The sequence below is a fragment of the Pieris rapae genome, chromosome 12 (assembly GCF_905147795.1).
Source record: "Pieris rapae chromosome 12, ilPieRapa1.1, whole genome shotgun sequence".
Taxonomy (NCBI): domain Eukaryota; kingdom Metazoa; phylum Arthropoda; class Insecta; order Lepidoptera; family Pieridae; genus Pieris; species Pieris rapae.
In genome coordinates this window covers 1,266,527-1,277,793 of record NC_059520.1, presented here as the reverse complement: position 1 = coordinate 1,277,793, position 11,267 = coordinate 1,266,527, and the positions used below count along the sequence as shown (strand labels likewise).

The following is an 11,267-nucleotide window of genomic DNA, read 5'->3' as shown; positions in this document are numbered from 1 at the left end:
TTATTGTTATAAATAAAGGGTTTAATGTGGGTTAGTGTTTCAAGTTTTTAATACCAGAGGTAATATTAGTTTCAAATCTTTAGTAAAACTGATAGGTATGGGATTACAAACATAAAAGAACGCATTTTGCATAATATTTTCATGTTTTTATATCTAAAATTATCGATAATGTCAGCAATTCCAATTAAATCTTTACTTTCAAGTTTAACCATTAAATTCATAACAGTACTAGTATTTTGAAAGCTTGCGTGAGCTTATTAAAGCTTCACAGGTAGCGAGGTATCATCCTCGGGGCTGGTGGTTGGTACTATACAGCAAAGTTTTGCTACTAAATATTACAGTAGATTTACAGTAGAAGACTATTTGTGTTATAATATTTTGTTTATATAATTCTGTGTACCTTTATATTATCTTGATGTAGGTATTTTGATAATTTGCTTATTTTTTTCAACACAAAAACAGTGTAAGAAAACATATTTTTTTTAAATTACGTCTCGAAGCAACAATGCAGGGTGTTCATAGGTATTATACAGAAGATGCTAGTCGTAAGGCTTAACTTACAGTACAAAAAAGCGCTTTATGCGCTGACAACTTGGCGTTGTTGATTGATTATCAAAACATTATTCAATGTCTTATTTGAAAACAAGATAGGATCTCTATCAACCTCTAATAATGTAGTATCTATACAGGAGTATTCAGGTATATAATATGGTCAAATTCCCGATACATTCTTCGACATCTCTTTTTCGACGATGCAGTCTGAAGATTCTGACAAGAATTATTATATTAATTCAGATCAATCGAGAAAAACTCCTATATTGTTAACGAGTGAAGTGAAGCAGACATATTTGGTGCGATTTCACAATAATTCATATATTTTTTGTTGCGTTATCTGAAGTAATAAATAAGGTACTTGCTGAAGCGCTGATATCGCTGCGTGGGTTCAATCTAGTCTGTGGTAGGTGGCCGCGCAGTCAGCACTCGCGCGCCGAATCTCGCAACAAGCTGACGACCGAACGACCGAGACACGCTCCCGGTGTCGAATTACACTCTAAATATATCTCGCGAGCGCGAACGCCTATTAGGAAACGCGCCGTGTTTTGAACCAGTGATTGACAGTGCCGCGTGAAGAATTTGCTGATCAAGGAATCTGCCAATGTAAGTATTACATCGCTTAAACAGCTGTTTCGGTTTATACATTGGGTGGTCGAAATGTGTAATCTGAGACCATTCTTGTACTTTATGTAATAAATCGACGTTAAATGTGTATTTTGAATATTAAAAAAAGTTTTGTTTATCAGTGATTTGCAGAACGCTGAAATTTTTCGGTAATATTTGGTTTACGAATATCATTTTGATGCAAATACAAATTTAATAATATTCTAATTTCGGTAACCTGGTCCATTGCATAAGATCATGTTTTGTCCGAGTTGTGGACAATGAGTCAGACAATTGTGTGGTTTAGTGATTTGCGATAGTTTGAGCTGGCACCCACAATGTAATGCTAATTGGAAATTACGAAATGTAATTAGAAATATTATAGTGATAATTAATATAGTTATTAATGTAACTAATAGATAAGTCGATTACATCGTGTGCCAACTTGTATGAATATTGATTAGTCAAGTTTATGTTTGCTAAAGGTAAAAACATCTTACTACAAATATGTATGTAGTTATCGTAACATATGACCTAGAACTAGTTATTTTGCAATATCGAATTAGTTGGTGGCACATATCTGGTATCAAGGTTTATTGTCTAGTAGGTAGCTTCGGCCCGCATCTCGCCTGATAATTTAAAATTATATGGTTCGCCGAAATTTTAATTTGTGACAAAATCAGTATATCAGATGGGATGCTTTGATGACATGATGACATAGTTTTTATAATTATGAGATCAAATTGTGCGCGGAGTTCTTTAATCTTTGTTTATATCAAAAAATTAAATTAGTATGTCAAAATAAGACCCGCCTTATAATCGTAGACATATAGTATTATATTACCACAGTGCTATGTACATTACGAAGTAATTACTAGTAATGAGATAATTATATACTAGATGGTTATTTTTTAAGTTTTCCCATAGTTTTAGTTTCGGTTCCTAAGAGTACAGATATAATGGTTTTATTACTACAGACTTCAGTCTTTATAATTATAGTGTTATTGTCTATGCTGATGAGGGTTTATTCTGGCTTCACGGTTTGAATATAGCCTGCAGTTACGATTGGTGATATCCCGAAGCGGGCATGGTTGCGATGAATCGAACTACGGACTGATAAAGGCCGGTTATACGAGTCCCAGAGTGCAATGGCCCAAACTAAAGGGAATTTTAAAACGTTCACTTGCAAGCCCTTTGATCTTGCATTTTGTTGCACTATGGATGTTCCAATAAGCAGCTTAAGACGTCTTAATGTTATATGACGAGCGTGAAGTTCCTTTTTGATGTAAATTCCATTCTAGTTACAGTGCAAAAATATCGAGTATAAAAGAATTATATTCGATTTTTAGTTTAATTATCTGACGAGAAGGTTATTTGCCGTGTATTTACTTGCACTATTCTATTTAGTCTACACACTAAGGCTAGGTCATCGCTGTTTTAGTTACGATAAATGTATACATTGCTGGTATATGTACGCTACAGTCACCATGATAATAACAACTTGACGACGTTAATTAGTCCTTTGTCATAATATTAAAACAAAGGACCATACGGAAATGGGAAATGCAAATTGATGATACTCGTTTGTATATAATATATACCCGGTCCCTAAGAAAATCTCATATCTATATGGTAATTACCTCACAGAAATGTTACTGCGCAGTTATTTTAATGTGCCATCACATTATGCATTTTCTATAGTGCATTCTTATCGGAGTGTTAACTTTGGAATATGATAATGAACTCTGTATTTAAAGTACCACTTAGAGACGTTAGTCGAAAAGTGCGAAGACACAAACAAATCAAAGAGTCGAAGATGAAATCATTGATGATTTGAGCAATCATTAAACCGGTCGTTAACCTAAATTTTAATGTGCATTTATGGAAATCAAATGTGATCTTTTAATTACTCATACCTATTAAAACCATTAAAAAAATCTAGAAAGTTATTTAGTGTCAAGTTAATTGTATGTTGGTAACATAATATGTTTTATAAAATTCTGCCTAATTGTTAAAGTCCAATTTAAGCATAAGATTAGACAGAAGCTACTATTTGGCAAATGTCAAAATTTATCAATGGCACTTTTTAAAGTTATTCTACAATGATTATTTGAAGTGGCTATTTAAAATAAGGTTCCCATTTTTTTCTTTGTTGGACCATTTAGACAATTTGTATCTTATGTGACTCATACACTTAAATATATGGATATTGAATAAATAGAGATTGTTTATCAGGTATGTAAACGTGATTTCTACTTAAGGAATCGTTGCCGCGTGCGTTAGATCAAAGGCTTCTAGGAATTAATAAATAGCTCGTTTGATAACAAAAATCTCTTAGAATTCTTAACTTAATTTACCTGTCTGTTTTAATTGATGGTTTGTTGATGGTTCGCTTTGACTGATTAAAAAATATAATCGGTTGTATGGCGTCATTTTTATGAACACAGATAATAATACTGAAAAATGGAATACTGAGAGGGGAAAGAATTTCTAGAATTTGTGTATTATGGAATTACTTTTATTTATTTATTTACGAAAGCTTGCCAACTCTTGACACACTGATACATTGGTACATTAAGATAAATAAAATAACAAATATTTTATTTTTGGCATCCATTAAATCTAAAGGAAAATTGATTTCATAGTGTGAAAGCAAGAACTAGGATATCCAAACCTAGCTCGTTTATCAGAATGCTCAGTTATTGGTGAGTTTTGGCCAAAACGCGTACATACGAAAGGACAATGGGGACAGAGCGTACACGAAATTTAAATTTATTTAAAAGGTTGGGGCAATCAACCTGATTCCTTAATATCTTAAACGCAAACGATATATCAATTAATTTTCTACGATTCCTCAATGACAACATTTTAAAGTGGTTTCGTCTGTTAGAATAAAAATTATAGCAGGTTATAAAAACTCACAACACTTTCCTATTATTAGTATGTTATATAGTATTTTAATCATAAAAATGCAATTGTATTATAAAAAAATAATATAATATTAATAGCTTACTAATTCATACAATGTCCCATAAATTATATACAATTTAACATTACTTCCACGAAACCTTCGCTGGCTCTGCGACCCAAAATTGTCTTCTTCGCGAAACCTGATTAAATTTTTTTATGTTTCGGATTTCAAAATATATATTCAAATGGAAGATATTACATACTTGTTAATAAGACTGTTAAAAAAGTATTAATTACATACAAAAATTGAAACAATTTATAATTTATTGAAATTAGTATATTATACCTTGAATTGTGGACTCAGTTTCCGTATTTTTCGCCCATTTGGTCCGTTATACCCTTATATTATTGAACATAGTCCACGATTTAGATGTCCATACAGGCTATCTAATATATATATATATACATATAAGTTTGAAAAATAAGGTCGCGTTATGTGTAACATTGGCTCGAATGTTTCGTAGTTTCTTGGTGTCTCGCGAGTCTAACAAAGGGCGCGGTTTTTATTTATTTTTCGTCTCCAGGATCAGATGACTCACAGGTCGCTTGGTCAGAGTTTATTTGGATTAGTCATAACTGTATCAGGGGCTATATAATAAATATCCTTTATTGCTTGATAGCGTTTGAACAAAGGATACCTTTTTTCTAGATACTACACTAATATGTGGATTGTTTATTTAATTTTATATCACTTTTCTTAACGTTATTTATAAGTAGACAAAACTTAAGCTAATATTTTAAATATACAAGATTTAAATTTAAGTATGCATTGTATTGTTTCTACTTTAAAATAAATTAACCTTAAAACATACACACTCATCCCCGAGGTCTTTGACTAATGGACTTTATTTCTAGGAACTGTGACGGAAAGACCTAAAAAACCGGCGGCGGCGGGCAGCCTTAAACGATTAGATTAACAAATATCATGAAACAGAAATAGAAATCTGAGGCCCTGAGCTAAAAAGTTATAGCGCCACTGACTTAAAAAATATATTATTTAGGTTAATTATTAAAGCTTCTAACGAATAGCGCATCATTTATTAGATAGCCTAATTTTAAGTAACATAAAAAATAAATTGAATTGAATTTTATATACATTTCGCGCTCCTGATAAGACTGCTATTGTAATATAAACCGAGTAGTTTTCAAATGTAACATATAATGATTTGGATTATACTATTCTATAAAAGAAATAAACAATAAAAAAATATTTATAAAGTTTTTGTCGCGCACCACCAGCCAGCCAGCCTGCCCACTGAAGTGTTTCCGAAACACGTTCGTACCAATTCTTAAAAGGTAGACACTCGCGAGCCCTCTGGAATTTATAGTGTCCATGGGCATAATATAATATAACATAATCAGTTTGCCCCCTGTTCTATAAAATAACTTAACCTATTGTACAAATTGTTAGACGCAGGCGAAACTTATTTAAATAGAACGCTTGAATAAGCAAATCACCATTCATAAACATGCCAATGAGGCATCGGGATCAATAGCGAACATCCGTTTTGCTCATTCTTAGGTCACAACGTCGGGGACGATGTACGTCAATAAAACCCGTGTATAGCAGAAATTATCAAAAACTGTTTGAGACAGGAATCCAGTATTTTCTTGAACTTATAAAACCCTTGCCAACTAGCCCAATCTAAAATCCCCCGTATGATAATATAATCTCAATCCGATGTGCCTCGTAGCTATATTGTTTTACTATTTAGAGCTGGCAACTACCTCGGACAATGAATTAGTCTAGCTATTCAAAGGGGGGAACGCTGCCAGTATCTTCTGAACCTTGCCTAAAGGGACTCCTTTTAATAATATGTTTTAGTTATTACATTTTAAAGTTAGTTATTATATTAGAATAAACCTCAGAGTTCACGTTTTATTTAAAAAAAAGTAGAGGGTTGAAAATTAAGGGCTGTAAGTATGTATTTTTGTATGCTGTATCATACAAAATTAAAACATAAAACAAATATTATCGGGCTGGACACCCCTTACCGCTTAGGGAAAGAATAGAAGTACCCGATTTTCAGACTTACTGAATATGCATTAAAAAAATCATAAGAATCGGTCAAGCCGTTTCGAAGGTGACTATTTTCAATGTTTCGTTAAGATATGTAATATACAAATATCAATGAATGCACCAATAACGTTTCTTCGTATGCGCTCAGTTTTTTTTATTGCTGCTAAATCTAATATATATAAATCTCCTGTCACGATGTTTGTCCGCGATAGAATCCTAAAATACCGAACCGATACCAATCAAATTTGGACACCGTGTGCAGTCTGGTCCAACTTAAGAGATAGGATAGCTTAGATCTTTAATTATAGTCGCAATTTTATTTTATTGCAAATTATTTGTTTAGTATTTGTTTATTATTGATTTGATTGAATTCTAACATAAGCTTTCTACCTTTCACATAAGCTAGCTGACTGACCTGTCACATCAGTTTTCCTACAGTTTCCCTTGAATATCTTACTACTATGTAATATAACAAAAACCTTAGCCACAGCAACGCTTGGCCCAGTCTGCTAGTATATTATAAATAAACTTAAAAGAAAACACCAAAAAAAACCTTGGTGTCTGAAGGTTACAGGTTGGCCTTACAAGAGGAAAACAACGTGGGAAAAACTACTTGTATTCCTAAAAATCGATGACATGCGTCAAGCATAGAAAGGTGACCTGACAGAAGGATGCGGCCAAGATCTTATAGACTTGTAGCGCTATTTGATTATTACTTCTACTCATGGAGCCTTTAGGATAGTAAAAACTGTGAAGAACGTAAAATCAACGACCAACGCGTTTCATTTATTTCTGATTGGTCAATTAGAAAGAGCAATCAAATGAAATTCGCAGTCTTTACATATACAAATTTACGTGACTGAGATGTTTGCGTCGGTATGACGCTTAAAGATGAATCTTGCTATAGTCTCAAAACATCTGTAAATATCTTTAAAGCAATGATTCTAAAATATGATAAGAAAATTTAGATTTTACATAAGAACACAAGTTCAGGAATTCAAATTATGATTTTGTGGATTTTTTGGTTTGTTGCCAATGTTCTCTTGTTGCTAACCCATGTTCAAAACCTACGCATGTGTAAAACTTGATAAAAGTAAATAAAACCCGCCATTTTTGTGAAAGTCAATCAGATGTTCTATTTAGCTGCATCCTGTTTATTTTATAATCATAATATGTTTTCATGTCGTTATTACTATCCGTTTAGCATATAGACGCGGCCGGTAAACTTAATTTCATACAATGCAATGTTTTCTTGTGTAGACTTAAAAACGCGAAAACTATTTTTATTAGATATATGGTATCACAGACTTATTCATGTATCCTGTATCAGTTTAGTTTGTTTTTTTTATTCCTGATTAGTGTTTTTTCTTAATAACTATATATCATATGTATTTTTTGCACTTTTCGCCTACCTTATGTAATTGAATACATTTTTTTCTCTCATAGTGGTTGCCTGTAAAGATCGCTCGAAAGCGATAGTTTCCCACCTTTTCATTTAATGAAAAAACAACGAAGTGTTAATAAATAAATAAATAATTTTTTTATACAAAACTATTTAGATTTTAAGGTGAAGAATTTATTCATAAAAATTCCGTTCACCTATTTAATGTTCTGACGTTACATAGACGAAGACGCGTTCATTCACTAGCTATCTAAAATAAACTCATTCACAAGTCGTTTCGCGTGGATTTGTTTGTTGAATGACTTTTGATCAAGTCGCGTTACGATTTTGTTACGTCCGTTTTTATATACTTACATAATTACTTCTTTCGTGGTTTATTGTTTGACCTATAAAATGTAGGTTCTGGTTTCTGTTGACGCTTAGGCCATAAATGCTGGTCTTCAGTCATTGGCACTGGACCTCAATTACGCAAGTACGTGTTTGACTCTTTGGGCCAGTTTAATCACGATTATTTCCTTCATGAAAGAAAGTCTATTGGTGCCGGGGATCGAACCTATGACCTCAAGGATGAGAGACGCACACAGAAGCTACTATTAGCTCACACTCCTCTTAACGGGACTTCATACTACTGCAAAATTTGGATTATTTAAGCGAAACATTTTAAAAGTTTATTTTTGCGACTCAAGTTTTGCTTATCAATGTTTACCTAATCGATAAAAATTACAGTTATCGCATTACGATGAATAATATTTAGATTTGTTGGTTTACGCATGAAATGGATGTCGGCCAAACATTTCCCAACTGCCCTATTTTATATCAAGGCTTTTACATTGAATTTCAAGGGTTATTGACATTTCAATTACCTAACGCTTAGCTAATACTGAAAATTCACGGGATGTCTGTATGTGGCGGACGCTGGGAAGTGCCAAGTGTACGTCGACGCCCACGGGTACAGAAATATCACGAGGCCGTGATAGTGTTCGCTGCGAAAATATATTTACTGGCTACGATTTTTACGAAATCCGAAACAAAAATTCCCGGATTTAATGTATTACTCGTGATATGTGACTACTATATAGAAATAGACTACATAAAAGTACATATATGTGACACTTCTTTAAACGCTTAAGGGTAAAATTTTTACGGAAACGTCACGAAGATGTGCAGCGTTTTTATCGAAAAAAAGGGAGAGAGCGATTGAAACCGATTGAGAGAGAGTGAGAAAGGTGGAGCTAGGAAAAATACACACTACCTATTGGTTAATGGTAATTCTGTAGCATAACGCCTAGCAGCGCACGCAGTAAACGCAGATTTTTTATTTATTCATATTAATATTAGCACGTATACAGTGTGAATATACAAAATACATCTAATTATAATAATATTAATATGTAGGTGACCAAATTAGCTGTTTACGTTATGTCGTTTGATACGCGAATAAATTGTTCTGAAAAGAACAGTTGTACGTTTGCGTAAGATACAAGTGTGTTCTGAAAAGAACAGTTTTATCAGTGTTGTCGCATAGGCTGTAGGCATATCGAAGTGATCTCAAGAGAGCACATCCGAACGCTTCAGCTTCTGCGCGCAGCGGCTGAAGCGTTCGGATGTGCTCTCTTGAGATCACTTCGATATGCCTACAGCCTATGCGACAACACTGATAAAACTGTTCTTTTCAGAACACACTTGTATCTTACGCAAACGTACAACTGTTCTTTTCAGAACAATTTATTCGCGTATCAAACGACATAACGTAAACAGCTAATTTGGTCACCTACAAATACATCGAGTGTTCATTTACTGGTATATATATGATCGTCTACTCGGGATTTTACCTTAGTAATAATTAATTTACAAAGAAGTTTCACTTCTGACATTTGTACTTTGTACGCACGCACTTTTTTAATATGAGGTGGCATACGGGCAGAAGACTCGTCTGATAATAAGTAATACATTGCTAGTGGGGTCGCAAGTGAGAATTGATACGCTCTTTGCTGAAGGACCTTACGTCGAATTGGTTCGGAAATACTTCAGTGGGCAGCTGGTTCCACATCCACCATTATGTGTTCTACTATAATTGAAAAATTATAGAGAGTATTATTGAGTAATCTAAGTAGTAGATACTAATATAACAGACTGAGAATTACGAAATAACAGAGGAGTGGCGATTAAAAAGAGTGCCAGAGAGTTTTTTGACAGTTCATCGTTTTCTCTTTGCCCTTGGGAACTGGCGGTAAATGTAAAATTAGAAGCATTTAATGTCTTTCCTTATTGACGCCCGTAAGTGTACATTATGTTACCTAAATGAATAAATGATTTTAAATTTGTGTATTGTTTTTCCTACATTTATTGTCAATTTAGTTAACAAATTAGTGTCAAAAAGTTAAATAATATTTAGCCAAATTTTTCGAACAGTCCCATCGATAAGTAATTAAATTTCGTAAAACATATGTATATTACTAAAATCTATTTCGTAAATAAATATATATTTCTTGTTACCTTGCGATAAACACAGTGTAATTTTGATGGCGCCATGTCGCTAGTATCTTTGAATGCAGCTGACGCCAGATTGCGACACTTCGGCCGGACTCTGGCATGCAATATAATGCGTCTCATACGCAACCATTCTCTAGTGAAAGCATTTTCGTTTGTCTCAAAATCATGTTAATACCAGAGACAATAGAACGACCTCAGAAGGCCGCAGCTGGACAAATAAACACGTCGCGCACTCAAAGGAGTTGCTATGACATCAGCTCTAAATCAGCAAGCCATTTGTCTTTATAAATTATTTGTCTTTATGGAACAGGGGGCAAATGGGTAGGAGACTCATCTGATGTTAAGTGATACCATGGACACCGAATGCCAAAGGGTTTGCGAGTGCGTTGCCGCCCGATTAAGATTGGTATGATCTTTTGTTGAAGGAATTCGAATTGAGTCGAAAATACTTTAGGGCTGAGTTGGGTTCTACATAATATGCTTCATCTCATAAGAATTACATACAATCGCTACACAAAATTTGAAAAGTGTATAGTAGTAGTATTCAGAGATATAAATATGATAGAATTTAAAATCATAGCAGGTAAGAATATACTAATACTTTGAACTACTGATGTATACATATTATATTTCTCATCAAGGACGAAGACGACAGTTTTTCTGTAAGGGCAAAATGGAGACAAGCAAATTTTCTTCTTGTGCCTCTCCATCACTAGAGGTTGGCCGTCAGTCTCGTGAAGCATGCCAGATGCAGCAACTCCTCTGCTCACACCCGTCCACACCCCAACGTCAACGTTACGAAGCCATGACTTTTCCTGAACACGCCGTCTACATCAAACAAATTCTATACATGTTTTCCCAGGTGCATTTCTCGATACTGGTTCGTTAAATCTGGAACTGCCTACTCATTTGACGTTTGCCAAAAATCTATTTTTAATAAAGCATTCACTTTGAAATGTTTTGCCAATGTCACAGTCATAAAACAATTGAATTTATTGCAGAAGTACCGAGTGGCCAATATATTGAAAAGCTTAGTTATATATACGTATATATGTATGTGTAAAAGCCCTTTAACTCTTGTATTTAATGCCTTACGGCGTGCGACCCTCATTCTTGAGGTCGTAGTTTCGATCTCCGGCACACACCAAGTTTACGAAATGTTTGTATATATAAAAATACCTACCAATGTAAGAGTATAGATTGTAGAGCATTAATACTTATATT

The 11,267-nt window shown here is 33.8% G+C and overlaps 1 protein-coding gene across 9 annotated transcripts in view; it reads left to right on the top strand.

Annotated features, from left to right (window-relative positions):
- Nucleotides 1-955: 955 nt before the first annotated feature.
- The window catches only part of LOC110998379 (PDZ and LIM domain protein Zasp), a 48,116-nt gene continuing 37,804 nt past the window's right edge, over nt 956-11,267 (top strand). For 4 of the 9 annotated variants that reach the window (XM_045630617.1, XM_045630615.1, XM_045630613.1 and 1 more), the window contains exon 1: nt 957-1,158. The gene's annotated coding sequence lies outside the window, so the exon portion shown is untranslated. Of the gene's footprint in view, nt 1,159-11,267 lie in introns of all 9 variants that reach the window. The other 5 variants (XM_045630622.1, XM_045630621.1, XM_045630614.1 and 2 more) reach the window with 4 other exon arrangements.